At 41.5% G+C, this 14,196-nt stretch overlaps 5 non-coding genes across 5 annotated transcripts; all 5 read left to right on the top strand.

Annotated features, from left to right (window-relative positions):
• The first annotated feature begins 2,017 nt into the window (after positions 1-2,017).
• Positions 2,018-2,181, top strand: LOC118937116. The gene has a single exon (XR_005034510.1). It is a non-coding gene; the product is annotated as a U1 spliceosomal RNA (small nuclear RNA).
• Positions 2,182-5,014: 2,833 nt separating this feature from the next.
• LOC118937002 lies at positions 5,015-5,178 on the top strand. The gene has a single exon (XR_005034425.1). It is a non-coding gene; the product is annotated as a U1 spliceosomal RNA (small nuclear RNA).
• Positions 5,179-6,675: 1,497 nt separating this feature from the next.
• Positions 6,676-6,839, top strand: LOC118936968. Its single transcript, XR_005034393.1, has one exon. It is a non-coding gene; the product is annotated as a U1 spliceosomal RNA (small nuclear RNA).
• Positions 6,840-8,443: 1,604 nt separating this feature from the next.
• On the top strand, positions 8,444-8,607 carry LOC118936981. Its single transcript, XR_005034406.1, has one exon. It is a non-coding gene; the product is annotated as a U1 spliceosomal RNA (small nuclear RNA).
• A 1,763-nt stretch (positions 8,608-10,370) lies between these two features.
• Positions 10,371-10,534, top strand: LOC118936984. The gene has a single exon (XR_005034408.1). It is a non-coding gene; the product is annotated as a U1 spliceosomal RNA (small nuclear RNA).
• The last annotated feature ends 3,662 nt before the right edge of the window (positions 10,535-14,196 follow it).

Genomic DNA, 14,196 nt, shown 5'->3' with positions numbered 1-14,196 from the left:
AGGTGGGGCGATGGTGTCATCAGCCACTTCACAGTCGAGAAGTGAGAGTTGTAATGACTATACAAAGTTAATGAGCCTTGGTGATATAGATGGATTTATTCATATTCTCAGCAGTCAAGTACCTATCCAGTTCACACCCAAAGACAGCTGACAGAGGTTTTCGGTGTAACCACTGAGTTGAGGAGCAACATTTACTCTGGACCCAAATAAGATGGATTCTGTTGTTCCAAGATGCAGATCCATTCCACAGACATGTCCCTGGTCAACCATTACCATGCCACAGACATTTCCCTGGTCAACCATTACCATATCACAGACATTTCCCTGGTCAACCATTACCAAATCACAGACATTTCCCTGGTCAACCAACACCATTCCACAGACATGTCCCTGGTCAATCATTACCATGCCACAGACATGTTCCTGGTCCACTTATTTCCTGATGAAGTCAGTCAAAACAGAGATGTCAGTGGAGTGGGTCTTTCTAAAATCTGACTGTAGTTCTGATAAGAGTATTCTAGCCAATATATTCATCCATCTATTCATAAATGGCTTTTTACAGCACCTTAGACTGCACACTTAGAAATAGATACAGGTCTGTTTTGCTGTCCTTCTTGTGGATAGGGGTCACTCTAACATTGGCCATATACAACAAACCTCAGAGGGGCATTATTGCTATTACAAACTGGTTACCAACTAAATTAGAACCATCTGCATTCAGGGCTCAAACCACCCAGTTTATAATTTATAATAGATCACCTGTCTGAAAAGTACGACAAAACTAAAAGTCGTAGTAAGTAGCCTATTCAATTGGCCCAGCGTTGTCCAGGTTTGGCCAGTGTAGGCCGTCATTGTAAATAAAAAATGTGTTGCCAAGTTAAATAAATCGGACTTGCCTAGTTAAATAAAGCTTAAATAAAGATAAATAAATAAAAACTGGAGGTCAAAACAACCACTCAGTCAAGCTATTTTTGACTGTGATTTCAGTACGTGCATGTTGTCTGCATCAATATGTGTAACACTTACTGTTATTAAGAGAAACGTTTCTCCCACGTCCTATTACCACATAAAGAACATTGGGTTCATTGTTAACGTCTCTGTTACTGTAGCTACTCGAGTAGTCAGACAAAACGAGGATCGTAACTGATATGGGCAATTTTCTGGATACGATTATGATCCAGGTCTTTTTTTGTAATAATCTGTGATCGAAATAAACTTATTTCTTTCTTCTTTGGGTGCCAGCAAGATTCTCTCAATCATGTGCGTGATTTAAAATCAATCTCCTGGCTAGTTTGTATGTCTGTAAAGAGGAGGGCGGGGCTGTAGGTTGATCCTGCTGCTCTGATTGGATAGAGTGAAGCTGTAGTTCTTCCTCCGCTGGCTTCATCATTTCATCCAATCTCTTTTCCTGGCGTGTTTCTGGTCTGATCATAGTGTTATCATTCAGATTTCTGCTACCTGCTACTGTGACAAATTACAAATACGAGTATGGCCCTGTCAGCACACCCAGAGTAGCTACTACTGTGTCTTGTTGATGATGAAGTAGTAGGCTACTGTATCTCCTCCATATCTGTGGGTCGTATGCCACCCTGTGGTCGATGGTGGAATCATATTTTACTGAGAGCAGAAAACAAGCGTGATGAAACTATTCCTACAACGTCTGGAACGCTACAAAACACCAGAAATAAATGGTGTCTTTCGGTTGGCTGTGTGCACGAATGTGATTTCAGCATTTTGGTACATCGCCTACTTGTGTGTTACCAGACCAACATTTAGACCTAAAATGCAATGTATTTAGAATTTCTACCGTGTTGCTTGATGGGAAAATAGTCGGTCCGTGATATAATATAGTAAAACAAAATGTATTGCTTTTTTCTTCGCCTTGTCCGCAACTGTATTCGTAAACGTCATTAAACCCTGTTCAATATGATGTGGTATTATCAGTAGTAGAAGTGGTAACCGTGAGTCAAACACCTTTGTCCTGGAAGGAGTACTCCTCTACCAACGTGTACAACTCATACTTACCTGGCAAGGGAGACACCGTGATCACGAAGGCGGTTCACCCAGGGCGAGGCTCAGCCATTGCACTCCGGCTGTGCTGACCCCTGCGAATTTCTCAAATGTGGAAATCTCGATTGCATAATTTCTGGTAGTGGGGGACTGCGTTCGCGCTCTCCCCTGATCTTGATGTTAAAAATAATTTAGGGACATATTTATTAATTCGATGTGTTTTAACTCGCTCTTCTATTGAGTGTCGTGTTGAGAAGGACATTTGTCAACATTGACATGTTCTTATCAGATGAGTGGCTATAGAATGTAGGGTCTGTTTGTTTGTAAGTCAACTAAGCCCTCAGAGATACATTTTGTCTTCTGATAACCCGGATGTGTGTGATATGTTATTGTAGCACTGGTGATTATGCCTGTCATGTCCTGATTATGTCAAGGAAAAGGCCTACTTGTGAATGGATCATTTTGCGCCCTCATGACGTCATCTGGTTTGAGGTATTTTATTTGCGAGATTATTAAATCATTTATAGGACAGTTTGTAATTTAAGACCACAATAAACAGGCTGCATGACATCCGGCCGTGATTGGGAGTGCCGTAGGGCGGCGCACCATTGGCCCAGCGTCGTCCGGGTTTGGACGGGGTTCGGCCGTCATTGTAAATAAGAATTTGTTCTTAACTGACTTGCAATATGTATTGACAACAATAGATTACTGCACATTGTAACATAATGATCAACATTAAGAGGGAGGAAACTGATGAAAATGGATTGAATGTAATCACAGTAGCTTTGAACGTGTGCCTAAAGTTGAACGGTCCAGAATACAGATATAGACCTTGGACCTGCTTTGATTTTATATCGTCTGAAATGGTAACCGGTCTATATCACCAAGGCTCATCAACTTTGTATATCGTATCCAACTCTCATTTCGTTTTCAAACTTATTTTTTGTGTCATTGTAAGTGTGTTTGTATTGTGTTTTTAAATTGTCAAATAAATCTTTCTACCTAAGTGATCCTTAAGGTGGGGCGATGGTGTCATCAGCCACTTCACAGTCGAGAAGTGAGAGTTGTAATGACTATACAAAGTTAATGAGCCTTGGTGATATAGATGGATTTATTCATATTCTCAGCAGTCAAGTACCTATCCAGTTCACACCCAAAGACAGCTGACAGAGGTTTTCGGTGTAACCACTGAGTTGAGGTGCAACATTTACTCTGGACCCAAATAAGATGGATTCTGTTGTTCCAAGATGCAGATCCATTCCACAGACATGTCCCTGGTCAACCATTACCATGCCACAGACATTTCCCTGGTCAACCATTACCATATCACAGACATTTCCCTGGTCAACCATTACCAAATCACAGAAATTTCCCTGGTCAACCAACACCATTCCACAGACATGTCCCTGGTCAATCATTACCATGCCACAGACATGTTCCTGGTCCACTTATTTCCTGATGAAGTCAGTCAAAACAGAGATGTCAGTGGAGTGGGTCTTTCTAAAATCTGACTGTAGTTCTGATAAGAGTATTCTAGCCAATATATTCATCCATCTATTCATAAATGGCTTTTTACAGCACCTTAGACTGCACACTTAGAAATAGATACAGGTCTGTTTTGCTGTCCTTCTTGTGGATAGGGGTCACTCTAACGTTGGCCATATACAACAAACCTCAGAGGGGCATTATTGCTATTACAAACTGGTTACCAACTAAATTAGAACCATCTGCATTCAGGGCTCAAACCACCCAGTTTATAATTTATAATAGATCACCTGTCTGAAAAGTACGACAAAACTAAAAGTCGTAGTAAGTAGCCTATTCAATTGGCCCAGCGTTGTCCAGGTTTGGCCAGTGTAGGCCGTCATTGTAAATAAAAAATGTGTTGCCAAGTTAAATAAATCGGACTTGCCTAGTTAAATAAAGCTTAAATAAAGATAAATAAATAAAAACTGGAGGTCAAAACAACCACTCAGTCAAGCTATTTTTGACTGTGATTTCAGTACGTGCATGTTGTATGCATCAATATGTGTAACACTTACTGTTATTAAGAGAAACGTTTCTCCCACGTCCTATTACCACATAAAGAACATTGGGTTCATTGTTAACGTCTCTGTTACTGTAGCTACTCGAGTAGTCAGACAAAACGAGGATCGTAACTGATATGGGCAATTTTCTGGATACGATTATGATCCAGGTCTTTTTTTGTAATAATCTGTGATCGAAATAAACTTATTTCTTTCTTCTTTGGGTGCCAGCAAGATTCTCTCAATCATGTGCGTGATTTAAAATCAATCTCCTGGCTAGTTTGTATGTCTGTAAAGAGGAGGGCGGGGCTGTAGGTTGATCCTGCTGCTCTGATTGGATAGAGTGAAGCTGTAGTTCTTCCTCCGCTGGCTTCATCATTTCATCCAATCTCTTTTCCTGGCGTCTTTTCCTGCTGCCTGCTACTGTGACAAATTACAAATACGAGTATGGCCCTGTCAGCACACCCAGAGTAGCTACTACTGTGTCTTGTTGATGATGAAGTAGTAGGCTACTGTTTCTCCTCCATATCTGTGGGTCGTATGCCACCCTGTGGTCGATGGTGGAATCATATTTTAAATGAGAGCAGAAAACAAGCGTGATGAAACTATTCCTACAACGTCTGGAACGCTACAAAACAACAGAAATAAATGGTGTCTTTCGGTTGGCTGTGTGCACGAATGTGATTTCAGCATTTTGGTACATCGCCTACTTGTGTGTTACCAGACCAACATTTAGACCAAAAATGCAATGTATTTAGAATTTCTACCGTGTTGCTTGATGGGAAAATAGTCGGTCCGTGATATAATATAGTAAAACAAAATGTATTGCTTTTTTCTTCGCCTTGTCCGCAACTGTATTCGTAAACGTCATTAAACCCTGTTCAATATGATGTGGTATTATCAGTAGTAGAAGTGGTAACCGTGAGTCAAACACCTTTGTCCTGGAAGGAGTACTCCTCTACCAACGTGTATAACTCATACTTACCTGGCAAGGGAGACACCGTGATCACGAATGCGGTTCACACAGGGCGTGGCTCAGCCATTGCACTCCGGCTGTGCTGACCCCTGCGAATTTCTCAAATGTGGAAATCTCGATTGCATAATTTCTGGTAGTGGGGGACTGCGTTCGCGCTCTCCCCTGATCTTGATGTTAAAAATAATGGAGGAATGTGTTAAATTCGGAGTTCTATTGAGTTTCGTGTTGAGAAGGAGATTTTTTACTTATCAGATGAATGACTGGGGTCTGTTTATATAAGTCAACTAAAGGCCTCAGAGATACATTTCTGTCTTCTGATAACCCGGATGTGTGTGATATGTTATTGTAGCACTGGTGATTATGCCTGTCATGTCCTGATAATGTCAAGGAAAAGGCCTACTTGTGAATGGATCATTTTGTGCCCTCAGGACGTAATGTGGATTGAGGTATTTTATTTGCTAGATTATTAAATCATTTATAGGACAGTTTGTCATTTAAGACCACAGTAAATGTCAACCATTACCATGCCACAGTCATTGCCCTGGTCAACCATTACCATTCCACAGTCATTTCCCTGGTCAACCATTACCATGCCACAGACATTTCCCTGGTCAACCATTACCATGCCACAGACATTTCCCTGGTCAACCATTACCATTCCACAGACATGTCCCTGGTCTACAATGCCACAGACATTTCCCTGGTCAACCATTACCATGCCACAGACATGTCCCTGGTCCACTTATTTCCTGATGAAATCAGTCAATAAGATGGATTCTGTTGTTCCAAGATGCAGATCCATTCCACAGACATTTCTGCAGTTTTTTTTTTTTTGCAGTGAGAATGTGTAGTGAGACATTCTGCCAAAAATGTATTTAGGCATATTAAAACACTTCAGTTTAACCCTGATCGCGAGTATCATCCTGTCAATTTACAGATACAATTACAAATACGAGTATGGCCATGTCACTGTACATAGATCTTTCTATTTTCATGTTCTACTGTGTTATTGACTACGTTTGTTTACGTGTAACTCTGTGTTGTTGTTTTTGTCGCACTGCTGTGCTTTATCTTGGCCAGGTCGCAGTTTGTAAATGAGAACTTGTTCCCAACTAGCCTACCTGGTGAAATAAAACAATTAATTAAAAACCACCCATTGTAGCTACTACCGTGTCTTGTTGATGAAGTAGTAGGCTACTGTTTCTCCTCCATATCTGTGGGTCGTATGCCACCCTGTGGTCGATGGTGGAATCATATTTTAAATGAGAGCAGAAAACAAGCGTGATGAAACTATTCCTACAACGTCTGGAACGCTACAAAACAACAGAAATAAATGGTGTCTTTCGGTTGGCTGTGTGCACGAATGTGATTTCAGCATTTTGGTACATCGCCTACTTGTGTGTTACCAGACCAACATTTAGACCAAAAATGCAATGTATTTAGAATTTCTACCGTGTTGCTTGATGGGGAAATAGTCGGTCCGTGATATAATATAGTAAAACAAAATGTATTGCTTTTTTCTTCGCCTTGTCCGCAACTGTATTCGTAAACGTCATTAAACCCTGTTCAATATGATGTGGTATTATCAGTAGTAGAAGTGGTAACCGTGAGTCAAACACCTTTGTCCTGGAAGGAGTACTCCTCTACCAACGTGTACAACTCATACTTACCTGGCAAGGGAGACACCGTGATCGCGAAGGCGGTTCACCCAGGGCGAGGCTCAGCCATTGCACTTCGGCTGTGCTGACCCCTGCGAATTTCTCAAATGTGGAAATCTCGATTGCATAATTTCTGGTAGTGGGGGACTGCGTTCGCGCTCTCCCCTGATCTTGATGTTAAAAAATAATTTAGGGACATATTTAATTCCATGTGTTTTAACTCGCTCTTCTATTGAGTTTCGTGTTGAGAAGGACATTTGTCAACATTTTACATGTTCTTATCAGATGAATGGCTATAGAATGTAGGGTCTGTTTATGAGTCAACTAAGGCCTCAGAGATACATTTTGTCTTCTGATAACCCGGATGTGTGTGATATGTTATTGTAGCACTGGTGATTATGCCTGTCATGTCCTGATAATGTCAAGGAAAAGGCCTACTTGTGAATGGATCATTTTGTGCCCTCACGACGTAATCTGGATTGAGGTCTTTCATTTGTTAGAATATTAAATCATTTATAGGAGAGTTTGTAATTTAAGACCACAGTACATGTCAACCATTACCATGCCACAGAAATTTCCCTGGTCAACTATTACCATGACAACAGACATTTCCCTGGTCAACCTATACCATGCCACAGTCATTGCCCTGGTCAACCATTACCATGACAACAGACATTTCCCTGATCAACCATTACCTTGACAACAGACATTTCCCTGGTCAACCATTACCTTGACAACAGACATTTCCCTGGTCAACCATTACCATTCCACAGACATGTCCCTGGTCTACAATGCCACAGACATTTCCCTGGTCAACCATTACCATGCCACAGACATGTCCCTGGTCCACTTATTTCCTGATGAAATCAGTCAATAAGATGGATTCTGTTGTTCCAAGATGCAGATCCATTCCACAGACATTTCTGCAGGTTTTTTTTTTTGCAGTGAGAATGTGTAGTGAGGTATTCTGCCAAAATGTATTTAGGCATATTAAAACACTTCAGTTTAACCCTGATCGCGAGTATCATCCTGTCAATTTACAGATACAATTACAAATACGAGTATGGCCATGTCACTGTACATAGATCTTTCTATTTTCATGTTCTACTGTGTTATTGACTACGTTTGTTTACGTGTAACTCTGTGTTGTTGTTGTTGTTGTCGCATTGCTGTGCTTTATTCTTGGCCAGGTCGCAGTTGTAAATGAGAACTTGTTCCCAACTGGCCGACCTGGCTAAATAAAGGTAAAATAAAATAAACACCCTTGTAGCTACTACTGTGTCTTTGTTGACGTTGAAGTAGTAGGCTACTGTTTCTCCTCCGTATCTGTGGGTCGTATGCCACCCTGTGGTCGATGGTGGAGTCATATTTTACTGAGAGCAGAAAACAAGCGTGATGAAACTATTCCTACAACGTCTGGAACGCTACAAAACACCAGAAATAAGTGGTGTCTTTCGGTTGGCTGTGTGCACGAATGTGATTTCAGCATTTTGGTACATCGCCTACTTGTGTGTAACCAGACGGACATTTAGACAACAAATGCAATGTATATAGAATTTCTACCGTGTTGCTTGATGGGAAAATAGTCGGTCCGTGATATAATATAGTAAAACAAAATGTATTGCTTTTTCTTCGCCTTGTCCGCAACTGTATTCGTAAACGTCATTAAACCCTGTTCAATATGATGTGGTATTATCAGTAGTAGAAGTGGTAACCGTGAGTCAAACACCTTTGTCCTGGAAGGAGTGCTCCTCTACCAACGTGTACAACTCATACTTACCTGGCAAGGGAGACACCGTGATCACGAAGGCGGTTCACCCAGGGCGAGGCTCAGCCATTGCACTCCGGCTGTGCTGACCCCTGCGAATTTCTCAAATGTGTAAATCTCGATTGCATAATTTCTGGTAGTGGGGGACTGCGTTCGCGCTCTCCCCTGATCTTGATGTTAAAAATAATGGAGGAATGTGTTAAATTCGGAGTTCTATTGAGTTTCGTGTTGAGAAGGAAATTTTTTACTTATCAGATGAACAGACTGGGGTCTGTTTATAAGTCAACTAAAGGCCTCAGAGATACATGTCTGTCTTCTGATAACCCGGATGTGTGTGATATGTTATTGTAGCACTGGTGATTATGCCTGTCATGTCCTGATAATGTCAAGGAAAAGGCCTACTTGTGAATGGATCATTTTGTGCCCTCAGGACGTAATGTGGATTGAGGTATTTTATTTGCTAGATTATTAAATCATTTATAGGACAGTTTGTCATTTAAGACCACAGTAAATGTCAACCATTACCATGCCACAGTCATTGCCCTGGTCAACCATTACCATTCCACAGTCATTTCCCTGCTCAACCATTACCATGCCACAGACATTTCCCTGGTCAACCATTACCATGCCACAGACATTTCCCTGGTCAATCATTACCATTCCACAGTCATTTCCCTGCTCAACCATTACCATGCCACAGACATTTCCCTGGTCAACCATTACCATGCCACAGACATTTCCCTGGTCAACCATTACCACGCCACAGTCATGTCCCTGGTCAAACATTACCATTCCACAGACATTTCCCTGGTCAACCATTACCATTCCACAGACATGTCCCTGGTCTACAATGCCACAGACATTTCCCTGGTCAACCATTACCATGCCACAGTCATGTCCCTGGTCAAACATTACCATTCCACAGACATTTCCCTGGTCAACCATTACCTTGACAACAGACATTTCCCTGGTCAACCATTACCATGCCACAGACATGTCCCTGGTCCACTTATTTCCTGATGAAATCAGTCAATAAGATGGATTCTGTTGTTCCAAGATGCAGATCCATTCCACAGACATTTCTGCAGGTTTTTTTTTTTGCAGTGAGAATGTGTAGTGAGGTATTCTGCCAAAATGTATTTAGGCATATTAAAACACTTCAGTTTAACCCTGATCGCGAGTATCATCCTGTCAATTTACAGATACAATTACAAATACGAGTATGGCCATGTCACTGTACATAGATCTTTCTATTTTCATGTTCTACTGTGTTATTGACTACGTTTGTTTACGTGTAACTCTGTGTTGTTGTTGTTGTTGTCGCATTGCTGTGCTTTATTCTTGGCCAGGTCGCAGTTGTAAATGAGAACTTGTTCCCAACTGGCCGACCTGGCTAAATAAAGGTAAAATAAAATAAACACCCTTGTAGCTACTACTGTGTCTTTGTTGACGTTGAAGTAGTAGGCTACTGTTTCTCCTCCGTATCTGTGGGTCGTATGCCACCCTGTGGTCGATGGTGGAGTCATATTTTACTGAGAGCAGAAAACAAGCGTGATGAAACTATTCCTACAACGTCTGGAACGCTACAAAACACCAGAAATAAGTGGTGTCTTTCGGTTGGCTGTGTGCACGAATGTGAATTCAGCATTTTGGTACATCGCCTACTTGTGTGTAACCAGACGGACATTTAGACAACAAATGCAATGTATATAGAATTTCTACCGTGTTGCTTGATGGGAAAATAGTCGGTCCGTGATATAATATAGTAAAACAAAATGTATTGCTTTTTCTTCGCCTTGTCCGCAACTGTATTCGTAAACGTCATTAAACCCTGTTCAATATGATGTGGTATTATCAGTAGTAGAAGTGGTAACCGTGAGTCAAACACCTTTGTCCTGGAAGGAGTGCTCCTCTACCAACGTGTACAACTCATACTTACCTGGCAAGGGAGACACCGTGATCACGAAGGCGGTTCACCCAGGGCGAGGCTCAGCCATTGCACTCCGGCTGTGCTGACCCCTGCGAATTTCTCAAATGTGTAAATCTCGATTGCATAATTTATGGTAGTGGGGGACTGCGTTCGCGCTCTCCCCTGATCTTGATGTTAAAAATAATGGAGGAATGTGTTAAATTCGGAGTTCTATTGAGTTTCGTGTTGAGAAGGAAATTTTTTACTTATCAGATGAACAGACTGGGGTCTGTTTATAAGTCAACTAAAGGCCTCAGAGATACATGTCTGTCTTCTGATAACCCGGATGTGTGTGATATGTTATTGTAGCACTGGTGATTATGCCTGTCATGTCCTGATAATGTCAAGGAAAAGGCCTACTTGTGAATGGATCATTTTGTGCCCTCAGGACGTAATGTGGATTGAGGTATTTTATTTGCTAGATTATTAAATCATTTATAGGACAGTTTGTCATTTAAGACCACAGTAAATGTCAACCATTACCATGCCACAGTCATTGCCCTGGTCAACCATTACCATTCCACAGTCATTTCCCTGCTCAACCATTACCATGCCACAGACATTTCCCTGGTCAACCATTACCATGCCACAGACATTTCCCTGGTCAATCATTACCATTCCACAGTCATTTCCCTGCTCAACCATTACCATGCCACAGACATTTCCCTGGTCAACCATTACCATGCCACAGACATTTCCCTGGTCAACCATTACCACGCCACAGTCATGTCCCTGGTCAAACATTACCATTCCACAGACATTTCCCTGGTCAACCATTACCATTCCACAGACATGTCCCTGGTCTACAATGCCACAGACATTTCCCTGGTCAACCATTACCATGCCACAGTCATGTCCCTGGTCAAACATTACCATTCCACAGACATTTCCCTGGTCAACCATTACCTTGACAACAGACATTTCCCTGGTCAACCATTACCATGCCACAGACATGTCCCTGGTCCACTTATTTCCTGATGAAATCAGTCAATAAGATGGATTCTGTTGTTCCAAGATGCAGATCCATTCCACAGACATTTCTGCAGGTTTTTTTTTTTGCAGTGAGAATGTGTAGTGAGGTATTCTGCCAAAATGTATTTAGGCATATTAAAACACTTCAGTTTAACCCTGATCGCGAGTATCATCCTGTCAATTTACAGATACAATTACAAATACGAGTATGGCCATGTCACTGTACATAGATCTTTCTATTTTCATGTTCTACTGTGTTATTGACTACGTTTGTTTACGTGTAACTCTGTGTTGTTGTTGTTGTTGTCGCATTGCTGTGCTTTATTCTTGGCCAGGTCGCAGTTGTAAATGAGAACTTGTTCCCAACTGGCCGACCTGGCTAAATAAAGGTAAAATAAAATAAACACCCTTGTAGCTACTACTGTGTCTTTGTTGACGTTGAAGTAGTAGGCTACTGTTTCTCCTCCGTATCTGTGGGTCGTATGCCACCCTGTGGTCGATGGTGGAGTCATATTTTACTGAGAGCAGAAAACAAGCGTGATGAAACTATTCCTACAACGTCTGGAACGCTACAAAACACCAGAAATAAGTGGTGTCTTTCGGTTGGCTGTGTGCACGAATGTGAATTCAGCATTTTGGTACATCGCCTACTTGTGTGTAACCAGACGGACATTTAGACAACAAATGCAATGTATATAGAATTTCTACCGTGTTGCTTGATGGGAAAATAGTCGGTCCGTGATATAATATAGTAAAACAAAATGTATTGCTTTTTCTTCGCCTTGTCCGCAACTGTATTCGTAAACGTCATTAAACCCTGTTCAATATGATGTGGTATTATCAGTAGTAGAAGTGGTAACCGTGAGTCAAACACCTTTGTCCTGGAAGGAGTGCTCCTCTACCAACGTGTACAACTCATTGCATAATTTATGGTAGTGGGGGACTGCGTTCGCGCTCTCCCCTGATCTTGATGTTAAAAATAATGGAGGAATGTGTTAAATTCGGAGTTCTATTGAGTTTCGTGTTGAGAAGGAGATTTTTTACTTATCAGATGAACAGACTGGGGTCTGTTTATAAGTCAACTAAAGGCCTCAGAGATACATGTCTGTCTTCTGATAACCCGGATGTGTGTGATATGTTATTGTAGCACTGGTGATTATGCCTGTCATGTCCTGATAATGTCAAGGAAAAGGCCTACTTGTGAATGGATCATTTTGTGCCCTCAGGACGTAATGTGGATTGAGGTATTTTATTTGCTAGATTATTAAATCATTTATAGGACAGTTTGTCATTTAAGACCACAGTAAATGTCAACCATTACCATGCCACAGTCATTGCCCTGGTCAACCATTACCATTCCACAGTCATTTCCCTGCTCAACCATTACCATGCCACAGACATTTCCCTGGTCAACCATTACCATGCCACAGACATTTCCCTGGTCAATCATTACCATTCCACAGTCATTTCCCTGCTCAACCATTACCATGCCACAGACATTTCCCTGGTCAACCATTACCATGCCACAGACATTTCCCTGGTCAACCATTACCACGCCACAGTCATGTCCCTGGTCAAACATTACCATTCCACAGACATTTCCCTGGTCAACCATTACCATTCCACAGACATGTCCCTGGTCTACAATGCCACAGACATTTCCCTGGTCAACCATTACCATGCCACAGTCATGTCCCTGGTCAAACATTACCATTCCACAGACATTTCCCTGGTCAACCATTACCTTGACAACAGACATTTCCCTGGTCAACCATTACCATGCCACAGACATGTCCCTGGTCCACTTATTTCCTGATGAAATCAGTCAATAAGATGGATTCTGTTGTTCCAAGATGCAGATCCATTCCACAGACATTTCTGCAGGTTTTTTTTTTTGCAGTGAGAATGTGTAGTGAGGTATTCTGCCAAAATGTATTTAGGCATATTAAAACACTTCAGTTTAACCCTGATCGCGAGTATCATCCTGTCAATTTACAGATACAATTACAAATACGAGTATGGCCATGTCACTGTACATAGATCTTTCTATTTTCATGTTCTACTGTGTTATTGACTACGTTTGTTTACGTGTAACTCTGTGTTGTTGTTGTTGTTGTCGCATTGCTGTGCTTTATTCTTGGCCAGGTCGCAGTTGTAAATGAGAACTTGTTCCCAACTGGCCGACCTGGCTAAATAAAGGTAAAATAAAATAAACACCCTTGTAGCTACTACTGTGTCTTTGTTGACGTTGAAGTAGTAGGCTACTGTTTCTCCTCCGTATCTGTGGGTCGTATGCCACCCTGTGGTCGATGGTGGAGTCATATTTTACTGAGAGCAGAAAACAAGCGTGATGAAACTATTCCTACAATGTCTGGAACGCTACAAAACACCAGAAATAAGTGGTGTCTTTCGGTTGGCTGTGTGCACGAATGTGAATTCAGCATTTTGGTACATCGCCTACTTGTGTGTAACCAGACGGACATTTAGACAACAAATGCAATGTATATAGAATTTCTACCGTGTTGCTTGATGGGAAAATAGTCGGTCCGTGATATAATATAGTAAAACAAAATGTATTGCTTTTTCTTCGCCTTGTCCGCAACTGTATTCGTAAACGTCATTAAACCCTGTTCAATATGATGTGGTATTATCAGTAGTAGAAGTGGTAACCGTGAGTCAAACACCTTTGTCCTGGAAGGAGTGCTCCTCTACCAACGTGTACAACTCATTGCATAATTTCTGGTAGTGGGGGACTGCGTTCGCGCTCTCCCCTGATCTTGATGTTAAAAATAATGGAGGAATGTGTTAAATTCGGA

Source organism: Oncorhynchus mykiss, chromosome 10, assembly GCF_013265735.2.
Source record: "Oncorhynchus mykiss isolate Arlee chromosome 10, USDA_OmykA_1.1, whole genome shotgun sequence".
Classification (NCBI taxonomy): domain Eukaryota; kingdom Metazoa; phylum Chordata; class Actinopteri; order Salmoniformes; family Salmonidae; genus Oncorhynchus; species Oncorhynchus mykiss.
The sequence above is the reverse complement of the archived record's forward strand: the minus strand, read 5'-3'. Positions and strand labels throughout refer to the sequence as shown.